This window comes from Aotus nancymaae, unplaced genomic scaffold, assembly GCF_030222135.1.
Source record: "Aotus nancymaae isolate 86718 unplaced genomic scaffold, 86718_ANA_hifiasm-v0.15.2.pri h1tg000031l, whole genome shotgun sequence".
NCBI lineage: Eukaryota > Metazoa > Chordata > Mammalia > Primates > Aotidae > Aotus > Aotus nancymaae.
This window is the reverse complement of record NW_026988444.1, coordinates 3,102,194-3,110,025: the sequence shown is the minus strand read 5'-3', so window position 1 is coordinate 3,110,025 and position 7,832 is coordinate 3,102,194.

The following is a 7,832-nucleotide window of genomic DNA, read 5'->3' as shown; positions in this document are numbered from 1 at the left end:
ATCATGGATAGTGAGAATTGCAACTAATTTTTGTGTACTGTCTTTATATCTAGAAATCATTTTAACTCTAGTATTCCTTTCATATGCCTCTCAGTTTATTTCATATTGATAAAGGAAAATAAGGTATTTTCTTTTAAACTTCTATTTTAGTTTCATGGGCATATGTGCAGGTTCGTTACATAGATATAAATTGTGTGTTGTGCGGTTTAGTGTATAGATTATTTCATTACCCAGGTAATAGGCATGACACTAGATAGGTAGTTTTTGATCCTCCCTCTCCTCCTACCATCCACCCTTAAATAGGCTCCAGTGTCTGCTATTCTCTTCTTTGTCCATGTGTACTCAATATTTAGCTCCCACTTACAAGTGAGAACATGTGGTATTTGTTTTTCTGTTCCTGTGTTAGTTTGCTTAGGATAGTGGCCTCCAGCTTCATCCATACTGCTGCAAAGCACATCATCTCGTTCTTTTTTATGGCTGTTTAGCACTCCATGGTGTATATGTACACTTCTCTTTATCCAGTCTACCACTGATGGGTTTTTAGGTTGATTTCATGTCTCTGCTATTGTGAATAGTGCTGTGATAAACATACACGTGCATGTGTCTTTATGGTACAATGATTTACATTCCTCTGGGCATATACTCAAGAATGGGATTGCTGTCCTGAATGGCATTTCTATTTAAAATTCTTTGAGAAATAATTGAATTGCTTTCCACAATGGCTGAACTAATGTTCCCACCAACAGTGTGTAGGCATTCCCTTTGCTCTACAACCTTGTCAGCATCTGTTATTATTATTTTTTTAATTAAATTTTTTTTTTAAAGACGGGGTTTCACCATGTTGGTCAGGCTGGTCTTGAACTCCTGGCCTCAGGTGATCCACCTGCCTCGGCCTCCCAGAGTGCTGGGATTACAGGCATGAGCCACCGCAGCATCTGTTATTTTTTTTAACTTTATTTAGTAATAGCCATTCTGACTGGTGTAATATGGTATCTTGTGGTTTTGACTTGCATTTCTCCAATGATTAGTGATATTGAGCATTTTTTCATATGCTTGTTGGCCAAGTGAATGTATTCTTTTACGAAGTGTCTGTTCATGTCCTTCACTCACTTTTTTAATGGTTTCTTTTTCTTGTTAATTTGTTTAAGTTCCTCACAGATTCTGGATATTAGACCTTTGTCAGATACATAGTTTGCAAATATTTTCTCATAATCTGTGGGTTGTTTAGTCTGTTGATAGTTTCTTTTGCTGTGCATAAACTCTTTAGTTTAATTAGGTCCCATTTGTCAATTTTTGTTTTTGTTGCAATTGCTTTTGGGATCTTCATCATGAAATCTTTGCCAGGACCTATTGTCCAGAATGGTAATTCTTAGGTTTTCTTCAAGGGTTTTTGTAAGTTTTAGCTGTACACTTAAGTCTGTAATCCATGCTGAGTTGTTTATGGTGTAAGGAAGGGGTCTAGTTTCAGTCTTCTGCATATGGCTAGCCAGTTATCCCAGTACCATTTACTGAACATGGAGTCCTTTCTCCATTGCTTGTTTTTGTTGACTTTTTGAAGATCAGATTGTTATAACTGTGTATTATTTTCTGAGTTTTCTATTCTGTTCCATTCATCTGTATGCCTGTTTGGTCTTTTTTTGAGACAGAGTCTCACTCTGTTGCCCAGGCTGGAGTGCAGTGGCATGTTCTCGGCTCACTGCAGCCTCTACCTCCTGGTTTCAAGCAATTCTCGTGCCTCAGCCTCCCTAGTAGCTAGGATTACAGGCACACACCACCAGGCCCAGCTAATTTTTGTATTTTTAGTAGAGACAGGGTTTCACCGTGTTGGCCAGGCTGGTCTCGAACTCCTGACCTCAAGTGATCCATACGCCTCAGCCTCCCAAAGTGCTGGGATTACAGGCATGAGCCTGTATGTCCAGCTATGGACATACCATGTCCAGCTATGTGCCTGTATTTGTACCAGTACAATGTTATTTTGGTTACTGTAGCCTTGTGGTATAGTTTTGAGTTGGGTAATGTGATGCCTCCAGCTTTGTTCTTTTTGCTTAGGCTTGCCTTGGCTATTTGGGGTCCTTTTTGGTTCTATATGAATTTTAGAATAGTTTTTACTAATTCTGTGAAGAATGTCCTTGGTAGTTTGACAGGAATAGCATTGAATCTGTAACAACTGCTCTGGGCAGTGTGGCCATTTTAACAATATTGATTCTTCCTGTCCATGAGCATGGAATGTTTTTCTATTTGTTTCTGTCATCTCTGATTTCTTTCAGCAGTGTTCTGTAATTCTTGTTGTAGAGATCTTTCATATCCTTGGTTAGCTGTATTCCTAGGAATTTTATTGTTTTGTGTGGCTATTGTGAATAGAATTGTATTATTGATTTGTCACTCAGCTTGGATGTTGGTGTACAGAAATGCAACTGATCTTTGTCCATTGATTTTCTATCCTAAAATTTTGCTGAAGTTGTTTATTAGATCTATTAGGATTTTCTAGGTATAGAATCAGTCTGCAAACAGAGACAGTTTGACTTCCTTTCTTCCTATTTGGATGCCTTTTCTTTCTTTCTCTTGCCTGAATGTTACGGCTAGGACTTCTAATATTAGGCTGAATAAGAGTGGTGAGAGTGGGCATCCTTGTCTTGTTCCAGTTCTCAAGGGGAATGGTTTGAGCTTTTGCCCATTCAGTATATTGGCTGTGGGTTTGCATTGGCAAAAAATTTTTGGCTAAGTCCCCAAAAGCAATTGCAGGAAAAAAAAAGACAAGTGGTACTCAATTAACTAAAGAACGTATGCACAGAAAAAGAAACTATCAACAGAATAAATAGAAAACCTACAGAATGGGAAAAGATATTTGCAAACTATGCACCTGATAAAGACCTAATATCTAGAATCTACAGGAAACTTATTTTTAACAAGTAACACCAACTAATAATAACCATAGGTGAAGTGGTATCTCTTTGTGGTTTTGATTATGTTTCCCTAATAATTCGTGATGCTGAATATATTTCATGCATTTATTGGCTATTTGTATCCGTTCTTTGGAGAAATGCCTATTTAAACCCTTTGCCCATTTTTAAAAATTGGGTTGGGTTTTTGTTGTTGAGTTGTAGGAATTCTTTATGTATTCTATGTATTTTTTTCTTTTCTTACCTTTTTTTTCCTTTGAGATAGAGTCTTGTTCCGTCACCCAGGCTGGAGTGCAGTGGTGCAATCTCAACTCACTGCAACTTCTGCCTCCCAGGCTCAAGCGATCCTTCCACTTCAGCCTCCTGAGTATCCAGGACTACAGGTATGGGCCACCATGCTTAGCTAATTTTTGTATTTCTTGTAGAGATGGGGTTTTACCATGTTGCCCAGGCTGATTTTAAATTCCTGGCCTCAAGCGATTTGCCTGCCTCAGCCTCCCAAAGTGCTGGGATTACTGGTATGAGCCATCCCGACCAGCCTATTCTGTGTATTAACCCCTTATCAGATGTATGATTTATAAATATCTTCTCATTCTATGGGCTGCCTTTTCACTCTTTTGAGAGTCCTTTGATGTTCAAGTTTTTTATTTTAATGAAGTCTAATATATTTTTATTTTCTTTTGTTGTCCGTGCTTTTGTTGTCATATCCAAATCAGTGCCAAATCCAACGCTGTGAAGGTTTTTCGCTGTTTTCTTCTAAGAGTTTTACAATTTTAACTCTTACGTTTCAGTTGTTGATTCATTTTGAGTTGATTTTTGGATATGGTGTAAGGTAAAGATCCAACTTCACTTTTTGTGCGCTTTTAAAAATTGTTCTTTTAGTAGTTGCTCCCAAATTTACAACATGGATTCTTTGTTCTTACATCAGCTGGCACAGGTGTAGAAAGAGAGTTAATGTAGCAGGCCTGAGACTGCCATCCTTAGAAAGACCTGCTACCAAGGTTGGCCTCTGGCTGGTATCTAGAAACTTGGATTGGGGGCGGGGGTAGTTCCCACCATTTCCAGAAGTGATGAGTGCCTCACTATACTGAAACTGCTGTAGAAACAATGTGGTTTATGCTGAATAGTAGCTCCCTGAGAGCCTGGAACTATAGTATGTGCTAAGCAGAGGGCAACTACATGACCAACCCCCAATAAAATCCTTGGGCACTGAGTCTTTAGTAAACTTTCCCAGTAGACAACATTTGATAGGTGTCACAATTCATTACTGGAGTAATTAAGCACATCCTGTGTGATTCCACTGGAAAAGGACTCTTGGAAGCCCGTTTCCTCCTTCACCTTATGTACCTTTCCCTTTGCTGATTTTACTTGTTGTTACTGTAATAAACCATAGCCATGAATACATCTATATACTGAGTTATGTGAGTCCTCCTAGCATATAACAAAGCTTGGAGTGGTCTTGAGTACCCCAGCATAGAACATCTTACCCTCTTGGCCAAACTGCAAGGTGTTTAGACTAGTAAGAATACTTAATCCCCTCTCAACTTACATATTAGTGTTATCATGTATTTTAATTCTATTAGAACCCATAAAACACCATTATTTTTGTTTTATACAGTCAATATTGATTGAGACACACCACGTATTTATTATTCTTGATCTTCCTTTCTCCTATACCTCTGACCTTTTATTTAAAATCACTTTTTTCCCCCAGAGAACACTATGGTATTTTCTTTCGAATAGGGCTTCTTCTAAAGTAACAAATTATCTTATCTTTTTTTAGTTGCATGATAATTAGTGATTTTACATTTATTTTTGAAGGCTCTTTTCCTGGGCCTAGAGCTTTGGGCTTGGAGAATTATCTGGTGAGTTCTGTTGGGAGTCAGCTGGGAATCTGCACTCTTAAAGTAAACTCTCTCCCTCCAGCTGCTTTATAGTTCTTTTTGGCTTTGATTTTTCAAGCAGTTTTTCTCTGATGTATTCACATCATGCTGAAGGCTGGAGTGGCTGTGGCAACTTCTTAAAATAAGACAACAATGAAGTTTGCAGCATCAAATGACTCTTTCAATCACAAAAGATTTCTCTGTAACTGGAGATTTGGTATGATAGCATTTTACCCAGAGTAGGAGTTCAAAATTGGAGTCAATTTCCTCAAACTTTTTTTTTTTAAACTACCTATTGGGTATTCTATCCCCTCAAACTTTGCCACTGCTTTATCACCTAAGTTTATGTATTATTCCAAATCTTTTGTTATTTCAACAATGTTCACAGCATGTTCACTAGTAGTAGACTGTATCACAAGAAAGCATTTTCTGGGCAGGGCACAGTGGCTCACACCTGTAATCCCAGCACTTTGGGAAGCTGAGGTGGGAGAACTTCTTGAGACCAGAAGTTTGAAACCAACCTGGGCAAAATAACAAGATCCCAGCTCTACAAAAATAAACAAGTAATAAAAAAAAGAAAGTATTTTCTTTGCTCATCCAAATAAGGAACTTCTCATCCATTCAAATTTGATCATGAGATTGCAGAAATTCAGTCCCATCATCAGGCTCCACTTCTCATTGTAATTGTCTTGTTATGTCTACCACATCTGCAGTTACTTCCTCCACTGAAGTCTTGAACCCCTTAAAGTCATCTATGGATTGGATTGAACTTCTTCCAAATTCTTGTGAATGTTGATATTTTTACCTCTTCCTATGAAAAATAAATATTCTTAATGGCATCTAGAATGATGACTCCTTTTCAGATAGTTTTCGATTTACTTTGCCCAGATCCATCAGAGAATCAGCTATGACAGCTATAACCTTATGAAATATATTTTTAAATATTTAAGACTTGAGTCAAAATTACTACTTGATCCATGGGCTGCATAATGGATGTTGTGTTAGCAGGCATGAAAACAACCCATTAATTTCCTTGTACATCTCCATCAGAGTTCTTGGTAATAAAGTGCATTGTCAAGGAACAATAATATTTTGAAAGAAATTTTTTTTTTTTTTTCTGAGTAGTAGGTCTCAATGGTGAGCTTAAAAGATTCAGTAAACCAGCCTGGGTAACATGGTGAGACCCCATCTCTTAAAAAAAAAAATTAGCCTGGCATGGTGATATGTGCTTGTGTGTGTAATCCCAACTACTGAGGGAGGCTGAGTCAGGAGGATCGCTTGATCCCAGGGATTCAGTAAACCATGCTATGGGCTGGGTGAAGTGGCTCATGCCTGTAATCCCCAGCACTTTGGGAGGCTGAAGTGAGAGAATTGCTTAAGGCCAGGAATATGGGTAACATAGGTGAGTCTAGGTAACATAGGTGAGACCCTGTCTCTACAAAAGGTTGAAATTTTAAAAAAAGTAGCAGGGCACGGTGGCATGCACCTACTGTAGTTCTAGCACTTAGGAGACTGAGGCAGGAGGATCGTTTGAGTCCAGGAGTTTGAGGTTGCAGTGAGCTATGATTGTGCCACTGTACTCCAGTCTGGGTGATAGCAATACACTGCCCTTAATAAAAGAACAAAACCCAAAAACCTCCATGCTATAAACAGATGTATTGTCATCCAGGCTTTGTTGTTCCATTCATAAAGTGAAGGCAGAGTAGATTTAGTGTAATTCCTAAGGGCTGTTGGATTTTCAGAATGGTAAATGAGCATCAGTTTCAACTTAGAAGTAAACAGCTGCATTAGCCCCTAACAAGAGAACCTGTCCTTTGAAGCTAGGAATTGACTTATCCTCTCTAGCTGTGAAAGTCCCAGAAGGCATCTTCTTTCAGTAGATGGCTGTTTCTTCTACACTGAAAATTTGCTGTTGAATGTGGCTTCTGTCATCAATTATCTAACCTAGATCTTCTGGGCATCTTGCTACAGCTTCTATATCAGCATTTGCTGCTTCAGAATGTACTTTTGTTAGAAAGACGGCTTCTTAGAATGATACATTGGACTTTGGGGACTGTGGGAAAGGGTGGGAGTGGGGTGAAGGATAAAAGACTATACATTGGGTATAGTGTACATTGCTTGGGGCTTGGGTGATGCGTGCACCAAAATCTCAGAAACAAAAACAAAAAGATGGCTTCTTTCTTTAAACCTCATGAACTAACCTAACCCTCTGTTAGCTTCGCACTTTTCTCCCTCAGCTTCTTCCCCTCTCTCATCACCTTCAAATAATGAAAAAGAGGTTCTTGCTCTGAATTAGGCTTTGACTTAAGGCAATGTTGTGGCTGCTATGATCTTCTATATAGACCACTAAAATTTTCACCATATTAGCAATAAGGTTGTTCCATTTTGTTATCGTTCTTGTGTTCATTGGAGTAGCATTTGTAATCTCTATCAATTACTTTTCCTTGTCGGCTTCACAACAATGAACAACTTAGCTAACTGGTACAAAAGGCCTAGTTTTCAGCCTATCTTGGCTTTTGAGATGCCTTCCTTACTAAGCTTAATCATTTCTAGCTTTCCATTTAAAATGAGAGACATGTGAGTCTTTCTTTCACTGGAACACTTACAGGCCATTGTAGGGCATCAGCTGGTCTAATTTCAATATTGTGTCTCAAGGAATAGGGAGGACCAAAGAGAGGGAAAGAGATGGAGAAACAGCCAATCAATGGAGTGGTCAGAACATATACATTTATAAAATTCACTGTTTTATATGGGTGCAGTTGAAAGTGCCCCAAAATAATTACAATAGTAACAAAGATCACTGATCACAATCACCATAAGAGGCGTCACAAAAAAGTTTGAAATGTTGTGTGAATGACCAAAATGTGAAACAGACAATCAAAGTGAGTACAGGTTGTTGGAAAAATGGCACTGATAGACTTGCTTGATGCAGGGTTACCACATACCTTCAATATGTCAAAAATGTAATATCTGTGACTACTGAGGGGAGACATGACAAGACAATGCAGCTTCCATCCTGCTCTCTCTCTGGCTTAGGGGAAGCCAGCTG